The sequence below is a fragment of the Moschus berezovskii genome, chromosome 26, assembly GCF_049115385.1.
Source record: "Moschus berezovskii isolate FMDL1 chromosome 26, NW_MosBer_1.0, whole genome shotgun sequence".
Lineage (NCBI taxonomy): Eukaryota > Metazoa > Chordata > Mammalia > Artiodactyla > Moschidae > Moschus > Moschus berezovskii.
Genome location: NC_142485.1, coordinates 45,501,245 through 45,512,496, shown reverse-complemented (window position 1 = coordinate 45,512,496; position 11,252 = coordinate 45,501,245). Strand labels below are relative to the sequence as shown.

Genomic DNA, 11,252 nt, shown 5'->3' with positions numbered 1-11,252 from the left:
CAATGGAAGATATTACTGCTTGAAAGCAGGTCACTATAATTATCAACTGAATTTGTTCAGTTAATCAATAACTGCAATAGAACACTTTATCAAAACTGGAAACACCATCAGGGTCATGGGTGCTCTCTTAGAAAAAGCAGCAACCCGAGGCGGGAGCAGAGGCAGTCTCCGCCATTCCCCAGCAGCCAGCGCCACTACAGCCCTCAGCCGCAGATGCCCCGCACTGGGGCAGTGGGCTATGTTTATTCTTACATCAATACTTCACAACCTTGCTTTTGTTCGTTTTCTTGTTTTTTCAAATTTATATTTTATATTAAAATACAGTTGATTAACAATAATGTGTTAGTTGCATATACACAGCAAAGTGATTCAGTTATACCCACACAATTCTCCTTTGTTTTTTAAATTATTTTCTCATTTCGATTATTATAGAATATTAACCAGAGATCCCTGTGCTATACAGTATGTTCTTGATTATCTATTTTAAATATAGCAGCTTGTACATGTTAATCCCAAACTCACAGTCTATCCCTCCCCTCTCCCCCTTTTCCCCTGGTTATCATAATTGTGTTCTCTAAGTCTGTGAGTGTTCTTGTTTTATAAATGTCTGTTTGTATGTTTTATTTTAAGATTCTGGCATATAAGCCATATCATATGATATTTGTTTTTCTCTGACTTGCTTCACTTAGTATGATAATCTCAGGTCCAACCTTGTTGCTGTAAGTGGTGTATTTCCTTATTTTTAATTGCTGGGTAATATTCCATTGTATATATATATGGTATCTTGTTTCTCCATTCTCTTTTGAGGACATTTAAGTTACTCCCAAGTCTTGGCAATTGTAAACAGCACGGTGATGAACATCAGACTGCATGTAACCTTTTGAAGCAAGGTTTTCTCCTAACATATATCCAGGATCCATATGCTGGCTAACATAGTAGGTATATTGAGCTTTTAAGGAACCTTTATATTGTTCTCCTTAGGTATTGTGTCATTTTACATTCACACCAGCAAATGTAGGAGAGTTCCCATTTCCCCATACCCTCTCCAGCATTCATCATTTGTAGACATTTTTAATGATGGCCATTCTGAAAGCTGTGAGGTGATATCTTAGTGTAGCTTTAATCTGCATTTCTCTAATACTTAGCGATATTGAACATCTTTAATATGCCTCTTGTTCATTTGTATGTCATCTTTTAAGTACATAAAACAGGATTGTTTTCCTTCCCTAAAACTGGTTTGTGTGCTACCTATTCATCCCATTACTTCTCCTTTGAAATTTCCAGAAATCACTATACTTTTTTCTGATTCTAGTTTTTCCTTTTCAAGAAAGGAAATTCATAATTCATATATGTGTACATAAATAATTCTTTCTCAGCATAAATATCTTATGACTTATCTCATTCAGTGCTCAAATATATTAATATTTTGTAATTCACTAACATCAACTGTCTACACTCTATCTCCAGCTCCACATAAATCTATTTAATTTGTAACATCTGTACTATATTTCTAATAGCCCACTACTGTTTTTTCAATATCATGATAAGTATGATTCAATAGAAAGATTAATATTGTCCCCAAATTAGAAGAAATTAAATTAGGAACACAATGTGCTTGCAAGCTAAGTCATTTCAGTTGTGTCAGGACCATAATGTAGATTGTATTAAAAATGTTAAACTGAGTAGAAACTTAACAATTAAAACCTTCTTGATATTGGGGAAAAAAATGACCTCAGAGTCTTAACTTTACATCTGAGAAGGAAGAATCTGCTTAAACATATGGTAAGAATTTGGAGTGAACAATAAATAATTGAAAAAAAATACTAGATTATATACGGTCTCTTACTACATGAAGCTTCTGCAATTATTCAAAACTAACTCCGGGAGTTGGTGATGGACAGGGAGGCTTGGCATGCTGTGATTCATGGGGTCGCTAAGAGTCAGTCACGACTGAGAGACTGAACTGAACTGAACTATTAATCAGGAAAAAAAAAATAAATTGAAGGGGATTAAACAGATATGATGAAACAGAAACTTTTAATAAAATGTTGAAAAAACAAAAAGTTACTAAGTTGTGTTTATAAGAATACAGGGCAAGTTTACATAGGAGCAAAACAATAGATGGCAAGGTGAAGAAGGGTTGGGAACACATTAGGTGAAAACCACATAGATATTAATACCAGGCAAGTGAGAGATACAGAGACACAGCATCTAAGCTACTGGGCTTCAAAGCCTGCTTATACCTAGTGTCCTCTCTTCCTCTACATAAGTTTGACTCAACACTAACAAGTATATGTGTGCACACTCCTTTTCAATCTTAAAGGCAGTGGCTGTCACACACTAAGACAGAATTATACTAGCTTCACAATTAGAAGAGAATGGTCTCTATGGACTTTTTCTAGGTCAGTTCAAACAATGAAGACATTTTGAAATTTCTATTCATTTTTTGTCATCTGAAATTAACTTCTTCCTCCATAGCATCCTCATGGCATTTTTCACTTCTGCATTCCTCAGGGTATAAATCAAAGGGTTGAAGAAAGGTGTTCCAATTGTATAAAGCACAGCTATCATCTTATCTGTGGAGAAGGTGGTGGCAGGGCGTGTGTATATAAATATGCAAGGACCAAAGGAAAAATTGACCACCATAATATGGGAGATGAAGATGGAGAGGACTTTTTTCCTCCCCTCAGCACTGGTTTCTCAGAGAATGCAAGATGATAGCATAGGAGAACATCAGCACGACAAAACTCACTGTACAGATGGCCCCACTGTTGGACACCAAGAGTAGGTTGGTCACATAGGTGTCTGTACAGGCAAGTTGTAACAAAGGCTGCAAGTCACAGAAGTAGTGGTCAGTTCCATTGGGACCACAGAAAGTCAGACTCAAGGCTAGAAAAATCTGAGCTGATGAATGCACACAGGACCCCACCCAGGCCAGGGACTTTAGCACACCACAGACTCGATGACTCATGATGGTTGTGTAGTGTAGAGACTTACAGATGGCCACATAGCGGTCAACAGTCATGAGGACAAGGATGAAGATCTCCAGGCAGCCAAAGAAGTGGAATGCAAAGACTTGGATCACGCATTCACTGAAAGAGATAGTGGTCTTCTTCAAAAGGGCATCAGCAATCATTCTAGGAGCTATGGAATTAGAGAAGCAGCCATCAGATAAGGATAAGTAGAAAAGGAAGAAGTACACTGGACTCCCAAGTGCTCAGCTGGTCTTGATGGTAACAATAATCAGCAGGTTACCCAGAAATATCCCCAAGTAGAGAACCAAGAAAATGACAAACACTGTTTTCTTCCTGACAGGATCTTGTGTGAACCCAAGCAGAATAATCTCAGTCACATTATTTTTCAGCTGCATGATTTCATGAAAGAGGAGAAGACATGAGTGTGAAATGATTAATCTGCAAAAAATAAGGGAATAATTCATAGGATGTTACATGATGTTATGGAATATTGCTTTTGGGGGCCATTGTACCCGTGATTTCTTAATAACTAACTCATGCTAACACTTTGTGTGATAATTTTTAATGACCGCTGCAAAGGTTTACTATGAGTTTCAAACAAGCTTCTGAAAGTAATAATTTCCTATAAGTTTGTTTTTTAGAAAGCTTGCTAAATTTGATATCATTATTGATTAAATTTTCCAATGTGTTGAATGCATAGTTAAAAGATAAGTCTTTGTTATTTCTTTCATTTGTTTGTCATATTCAAAAATTTTACGGCACATGTTTTTGACGGAATATCACTTGGGATTTAGGATATACATGACTGCTATTGGAGGTTCATGATATAAATATAAAGTCACACTACACCTTTCACTCTGTTAAAACCATCATACACAAAAACTTATGTATCACATAATTGCTATACAGAGAGATATATAATCATATATATATATGTATATATATTTAATATGTTCCACCTCTTCCTTGCATTCTTGTTCCAGTTATTACAGCTTGAGCAATGAAAAAGGAAACATGCCCTTTAAATCATTTGCTGTTATCATCTTGAAGGTGATAGTCTGTATTAGACAGCTACTAATGATCAGAAATAAATGTTATTTCATATGCAATTATCTGCCATTATCTCAAATATCCCAGTTTATCTCTTTTCCCAACTTCTAAAAACTACCGTTTAGAATACTCAGAATTCCTGAAGTTACCGTACTAAATGGAGGATGGTGGGTTATTACTCAAAAGTTAGTATTTTTCTCTTAAACATCTTAGATCTGGAGTAATTTGGGGAAATGGTTGTGTGTCATCAGGTGGTTAATATAGGATCCAATCATGGTTTTATTCCCAAGAGAGTCTGTATTGTTCAAGTATCTGAAAATCTGCAGTTCAGTTCAGTTAAGTCACTCAGTCATGTCCGACTCTTTGCGACCCCATGAATCACAACACGCCAGGCCTCCCTGTCCAACACCAACTCTCGGAGTTCGCTCAAACTCATGTCCATCGAGTGAGTGATGCCATCCAGCCATCTCATTCTCTGTCGTCCCCTTCTCCTTCTGCCCCCAATCCCTCCCAGCGTCAGAGTCTTTTCCAGTGAGTCAACTCCTCGCATGAGGTGGCCAAAGTATTGGAGTTTCAGCTTTAGCATCAGTACTTCCAGTGAACACCCAGGGCTGATCTCCTTTAGAATGGACTGGTTGGATCTCCTTGCAGTCCAAGGAGCTTTAAGAGTCTTCTCCAGCACCACAGTTCAAAAGCATCAATTCTTCAGCGATCAGCTTTCTTTACAGTCCAACTCTCACATCCATACATGACCACTGGAAAAACCATAGCCTTGACTAGACGGACCTTGGCATAGAAAGTTACTAATACTACAATGAAGCATTACCATGACAAAAGACTTCTTGGATGGCTTGACGGTGGAATGGCCTACCCTCATCCTCGAATCATTCTTGATAAACATATTGGGCCTAAACAATGGGACATCTGGAAACTTGCTGCAAGGACCAAGGAACACTGCACTTGGACTGGACATTTCACAAGGACTAATCATAGCCATAGCAATTATTTCTCTCACTATAATCAATCATATTTTGTACAAGATTATCTTCCATTTCCTTTTGTAATAGCTATAGGAAATTTGTAATTCAATAAGACTTTACGTTCTGTAACTTTCATAAATTGTAAATTATATACTTATCTTAACTCCTCTATTTCCTTGAGAAATGACTCCCTTTTGATTCTCCGATCTCAACATAATCTGTGGTTACCAATAAATCTCCAGTGGCCCTGGGAAGGTCCCACGGCTGGACTTGCTTCCCAGTTACGTACTAAATTGCTCCAGTGATCTAAATGATTCACTGGATGGCTGATATTTGGCATTTTGAGATTAATAGCTATTTGCACCACTGCTGCTGTCACTGATGTTGCTTTATAAACCTCAATTCAAACACATACTTTTATTCAAAATTGGACTAAAGATGCCCATACTATGTGGGCCACTCAGGCTCATATTGATGAAGATATTCAAGAGAAAATACAGGAACTAAAAACAGGCATCAGATGGGTTGGAGATCAATTGACAGATGTTTAAAAAAAGGTGATACTAAAATGTGATTGGAATTCTACTCAATTTTGTGTTACACCTATTCATTTCAATAATAATGCCTACAACTAGGAACAAATCAAATTTCATTTACAAAACATACACGATAATGCCTCTCGAAATGTACAATTATTAAAAAAAAGTATTTGAAACCTTTTCTAATAATCTCCCCTTTTCCACTAATTTGAAAACTTCAGCTGAACAACTAGCTGATCAATTATCTGTGCTAGACCCACATAGATGGTTTCAAAGCATTACTCACAGCATCGGATCTAAAACTGTAATTTTGGTGATTGTCTTAACAATTATATTTCTCATCTACCATTGCCTTCATGCCAAGAGTGTTAAAACTAAACAAACTCTAATGGTCAGAATTCTTTTTACAAATATCATAAATAAATAAGGGGGTATGTCAGGGAATGTTTAACAGGAGGATTCCTGCGTGCTGTTTCTCACACGTCCTTTGTTTGTTTTTAAGCGGAACAGAACGCTGTTCCCAGGAACTAAGGTCATTGTGTGAGACAGGCTTGAGTCTCCTTTAGTAAATATTCTCTTTATAACAAAACTGCTTAGTCTCAATCCTCATTCTTGAGATATGGTTTGTCTCCTGACCTTGTGACCCCTGGTTCCCTTGGTAATGGTTACTGTGCATTTGGTTTTCTGATCTTTATCATTGTTGAAAGAAATTTCTTGTACCACAGCCTTTATATACTCACAGAGAAATCATTAAAGTACCTTTGCTCCAACAGAGCTTGGGTCCCTGTGTCTTTCTTTGTTTCTCTCTTCCTCTCTCTCTCTTTCTCTCTCCTTGACCAATTCCTTAGATCATAGAGACCCGTCTTGCCCACTTTCCTGCCTGGGTTTCTTAGACTCTCTCTAGAAGGTGCCCTGTGCCTTCACTTCCCCCTCGAGAGGGCCCCCAGTGCCTTCGTGGGAGATGCAAGACCTGTGCCAAGGACTTTATTGGTTTTCTGCGTAAACTAGAGAATATCAGCCTCTTTCTCTCTCTCTTTCACTTTCTTATCGTCGTCTCTGCACCACCAGGTCCCGGTCCATTAAAGGACTCGAACATAAACCTATGATGTTATTTTGGGAGAATATAAGGAGTGATGATTCTATATTGTGATATAAGATATTCTGTGGAAAGTTGTCACATGGTGATGGAAAAGTTGCGTTCTCCCAAGGCTATGTGAAAGTCACTGTCTCCACTAACCTTTTGTCTGATTTCTGACATAATCTTTTCAAACTTTCTAGTACCTCTAGCTCCTAGTGAGGATGAATCTTGTCACACTACCTTACATCAACATTATGTATGAAATTTCTTACACTCTGCCATTTCTAGAATTTGTAATAAAAACAATAACACATGAATACATTCTTCTATTATTTCATTACAATAATGAGTTTTAACATGTCAAGATTTATTGAGTTCATAACATCATTTTTCCTCAACATTTGTGTTCATTTTATTTATTTCTTATTTTAACAGTAAATCTTAAAAAAAAAAAAAAAGCTTCTATTTCCTACTCAGAGTTATGTGGTAAAAAGTGTATTCAAAATAAATATGGAAGTGTATTAGAAAATAATGATGGCTAATTTTGTAATGATGCCTCTCTGAGTAAAAGATTGAAAATGTTTTTCACTTACCTGTTAGAAGACACTGAATAAGTGTCTATTCAGACCATCTTTTTGATAGCAACCTTTTCAGAGAGCAGTGAAAAAACACACTCTTGTCTGAATTCCAGGGGGAATATTTTAAGAAATAGTGACATAAGTTATTGGCATAATAGAGAGTGTTCTCTGTAAAGTTTTCCCCACTGTGCTAGTCAGAAACATCTCATGTGTAATAAGCAGCTTTCATCTGTCTATTTAGCTTATTAGGAAAACACGTCAATTGTTCTCAATTTCATTAATCACATAGAAACAAGGATTTGGAATTCTTAGGTGCTTCACACTGAACAACATTAACAGGGAAAAAGACAAATAAAACACATGAATGGTAGAGAGAGCAGGTTAAAAATAAAGAATAAAAATAGTTATTCATTAAAATAATTGGTAAATGTCAATGTATGGCAAAACCAACCAATATAATATTGTAAAATAATTAGCCTCCAATAAAAAAATAAAAAAACAAAAAAAACATTAACAAAAAAAAAATAGTTGCTCATCCAGAAACATCTGCTGCCAACTAGAACCTAAATTATCCCTCCTGGTGTTAGAAACTTAGCAGAACAGAAAAGTATGGTGTAATATAGTCAATGAAATGAGATATTTGGATAGCATCACAGACTCAATGGACATGAATTTGAGCAAACTCTGGGAGATAATGGGCAAGGAAGTGTGGTGTGCTGCAGTCAATAGGGTTGCAAAGAGTCTGATATGACTGACTGAACAAAGACAATATAGTCAAAGGATTAAATGAAAAAAATTCCAAGCAAGATTTTAATACATAAAGCAGTGTCTTTTAAAAAAGGAGAGGATATAATTTGCATTACTTTAAAGATTAAAAACTTTGAACATCTTTATAAGTGCCTCTTGACCAACTTCATGCCTTCTTTGGAAAAATTTCTATTAGGTCTTCTTTCAATTTGAATCTTTCTTTTTTTAATTATATAAGCTATGTATGTATTTTGGATATTAACTCCTTATCAAACATATTATTGGCAAAAATTTTCTCCTTCTCAGGTAATCTTTTCATTTTCTTCATAGCTTCCATTCCTGTGAAAATACTTTTAATTATGATCTATTTGTTTATTTTTGTTTTCTTTGCTTTAGGAACCAGAATAAATCTGAATTGAAAATATTGCTATGATTTATGTCATAGTGTTTTGCATATTCTTCCTTTCAGGAGTTTTATGGGTTTTAGTCTTATATTCAGGTATTTAATCCATTTTGAGTATATCTTTAAAAATAAATGAAGTTAGAAAATATTTCAATTTCATTCTTTTGCACGTAGCTTTTTCATTCTTTTCAGTTCAGTAGAGTTCAGTTCAGTTCAGTCGCTCAGTCGTGTCCAACTCTTTGCAACCCCATTAATCACAGCACGCCAGGCCTCCCTGTCCATCACCAACTCCCGGAGTACACTCAAACTCATGTCCACAGAGTCGGTGATGCCATCCAGCCATCTCATTCTCGGTGGTCCCCTTCTCCTCCCCCTTCCAACCTTTCCCAACATCAGAGTCTTTTCCAGTGAGTCAACTCGTCGCATGAGGTGGCCAAAGTATTGCAGTTTCAGCTTTAGCATCAGTCCTTCCAATGAACACCCAGGATTGATCTCCTTTAGAATGGACTTGTTGGATCTCCTTGCAGTATAAGGGACTCTCAAGAGTCTTCTCCAACACCATAGTTCAAAAGCATCGATTCTTCGGCGATCAGCTTTCTTCACAGTCCAACTCTCACATCCATACATGACCACGGGAAAAAACATAGCCTTGACTAGACGGACCTCGGTTGGCAAACTAATGTCTCTGCTTTTTAATATACTATCAAGGTTGGTCATAACTTTCCTTCCAAGGAGCAAGCGTCTTTTAATTTCATGGCTGCAATCAGCATCTTCAGTGATTTTGGAGCCCAAAAAATAAAGTCTGATACTGTTTCCACTGTTTTTCCATCTATTTCCCATGAAGTGATGGGACCAGATGCCATGATCTTTGTTTTCTGAATGTTGAGCTTCAAGCCAACCTTTTCACTCTCCTCATTCACCTTCATCAAGAGGCTTTTGAGTTCCTCTTCACTTTCTTCCATAAGGGTAGTGTCATCTGCATATCTGAGGTTATTGATATTTCTCCCAGCAATCTTGATTCCAGCTTGTGCTTCTTCCAGCCCAGCGTTCATCATGATGTACTCTGCATATAAGTTAAATAAGCAAGGTGACAGTATACAAACTTGACGTACCCCTTTTCCTTTTTGGAACCAGTCTGTTGTTCCATGTACAGTTCTAACTGTTGCTTCCTGACCTGCATACAGGTCAAGAGGCAGGTCAGGTGGTCTGGGATTCCCATCTCTTTCAGAATGTTCCACAGTTTATTGTAATCGACACAGTCAAAGGCTTTGGCATAATCAATGAAGCAGAAATAGATGTTTTTTCTGAAACTCTCTTGTTTTCTCCATGATCCAGCGGATGTTGGCAATTTGATCTCTGGTGCCTCTGCCTTTTCTAAAACCTGCTTGAACATCTGGGAGTTCACGGTTTACATACTGCTGAAGCCTGGCTTGGAGAATTTTGAGCATGACTTTACTAGCGTGTGAGATGAGTGCAGTTGTGCGGTAGTGTGAGCATTCTTTGGCATTGCCTTTCTTTGGGATTGGAATGAAGACTGACCTCTTCCAGTCCTGTGGCCACTGCTGAGTTTTCCATTTTTCCTGGCATATTGAGTGCAGCACTTTCACAGCATCATCTTTCAAGACTTGAAATAGCTCAACTGGAATTCCATCACCTCCACTAGCTTTGTTAGTAGTGATGCTTTCTAAGACCCACTTAACTTTAAATTCCAAGATATCTGGCTCTAGGTCAGTGATCACATTATCGTGACTATCTTGTTTGTGAAGATCTTTTTTGTACAGTTTTTCTGTGTATTCCTGCCATCTCTTCTTAATATCTTCTGCTTCTATTAGGTCCATACCATTTCTGTCCTTTATCAAGCCCATCTTTGCATGAAGTGTCCCCTTGGAATCTCTAATTTTCTTGAAGAGGTCTCTTGTTTTTCCTATTCTGTTGTTTTCCTCTATTTCTTTGCATTGATCACTGAGGAAGTCTTTCCTATCTCTCCTTGCTATTCTTTGGAACTCTGCATTCAGATGCTTATATCTTTCCTTTTCTCCTTTGCTTTTCGCCTCTCTTCTTTTCACAGCTATTTGTAAGGACTCCTCAGACAGCCATTTCACTCTTTTGCATTTCTTTTCCATGGTGATGGTCTTGGTCCCTGTCTCCTGTACAATGTCACGAACCTCCGTCCAGAGTTCATCAGGCACTCTATCAATCAGATCTTTTCCCTTAAATCTATTTCTCACTTTCACTGTATAATCATAAGGGATTTGATTGAGGTCATATCTGAATGGTCTAGTGGTTTTCTCTACTTTCTTCAATTTAAGTCTGAATTTCGCAATAAGGTGTTCATGATCTGAGCCACAGTCAGCTCCTGGTCTTATTTTCGCTAACTGTATACAACTTCTCCATCTTTGGCTGCAAAGACTATAACCAATCTGATTTCGGTGTCGACCATCTGGTGATGTCCATGTGTAGAGTCTTCTCTTGTGTTGTTGGAAGAGGGTGTTTGCTATTACCAGTGCATTCTCTTGACAAAACTCTATTAGCCTTTGCCCTGCTTCATTCTGTGCTCCAAGGCCAAATTTGCCCTTAACTCCAGGTGTTTCTTGACTTCCTACTTTTGCATTCCAGTCCCCTATAATGAAAAGGACATCTTTTTTGGGTGTTAGTTCTAAAAGGTCTTGTAGGTCTTCATAGAACCATTCAATTTCGGCTTCTTCAGCATTACTGGTTGGGGCATAGGCTTGGATTAATGTAATATTGAATGGTTTGCCTTGGAAATGAACAGAGATCATTCTGTCATTTTTGAGATTGCATCCAAGCTTAAATAACAAAGTATCTTCCATTAACAATTAGCTTTAGCTATTATTATTATTGTATTATTACTATTATATAATAAGATTTTTCTCATCTATTT

General features: G+C 37.2%; 2 pseudogenes; one reads left to right on the top strand and one right to left on the bottom strand.

Moving 5' to 3' along the window:
* LOC129557401 (frizzled-3-like) overlaps positions 1-11,252 on the top strand; it is a 929,688-nt pseudogene that overhangs the window by 164,588 nt on the left and 753,848 nt on the right.
* LOC129557304 (olfactory receptor 4C16-like) lies at positions 2,440-3,370 on the bottom strand (annotated as a pseudogene).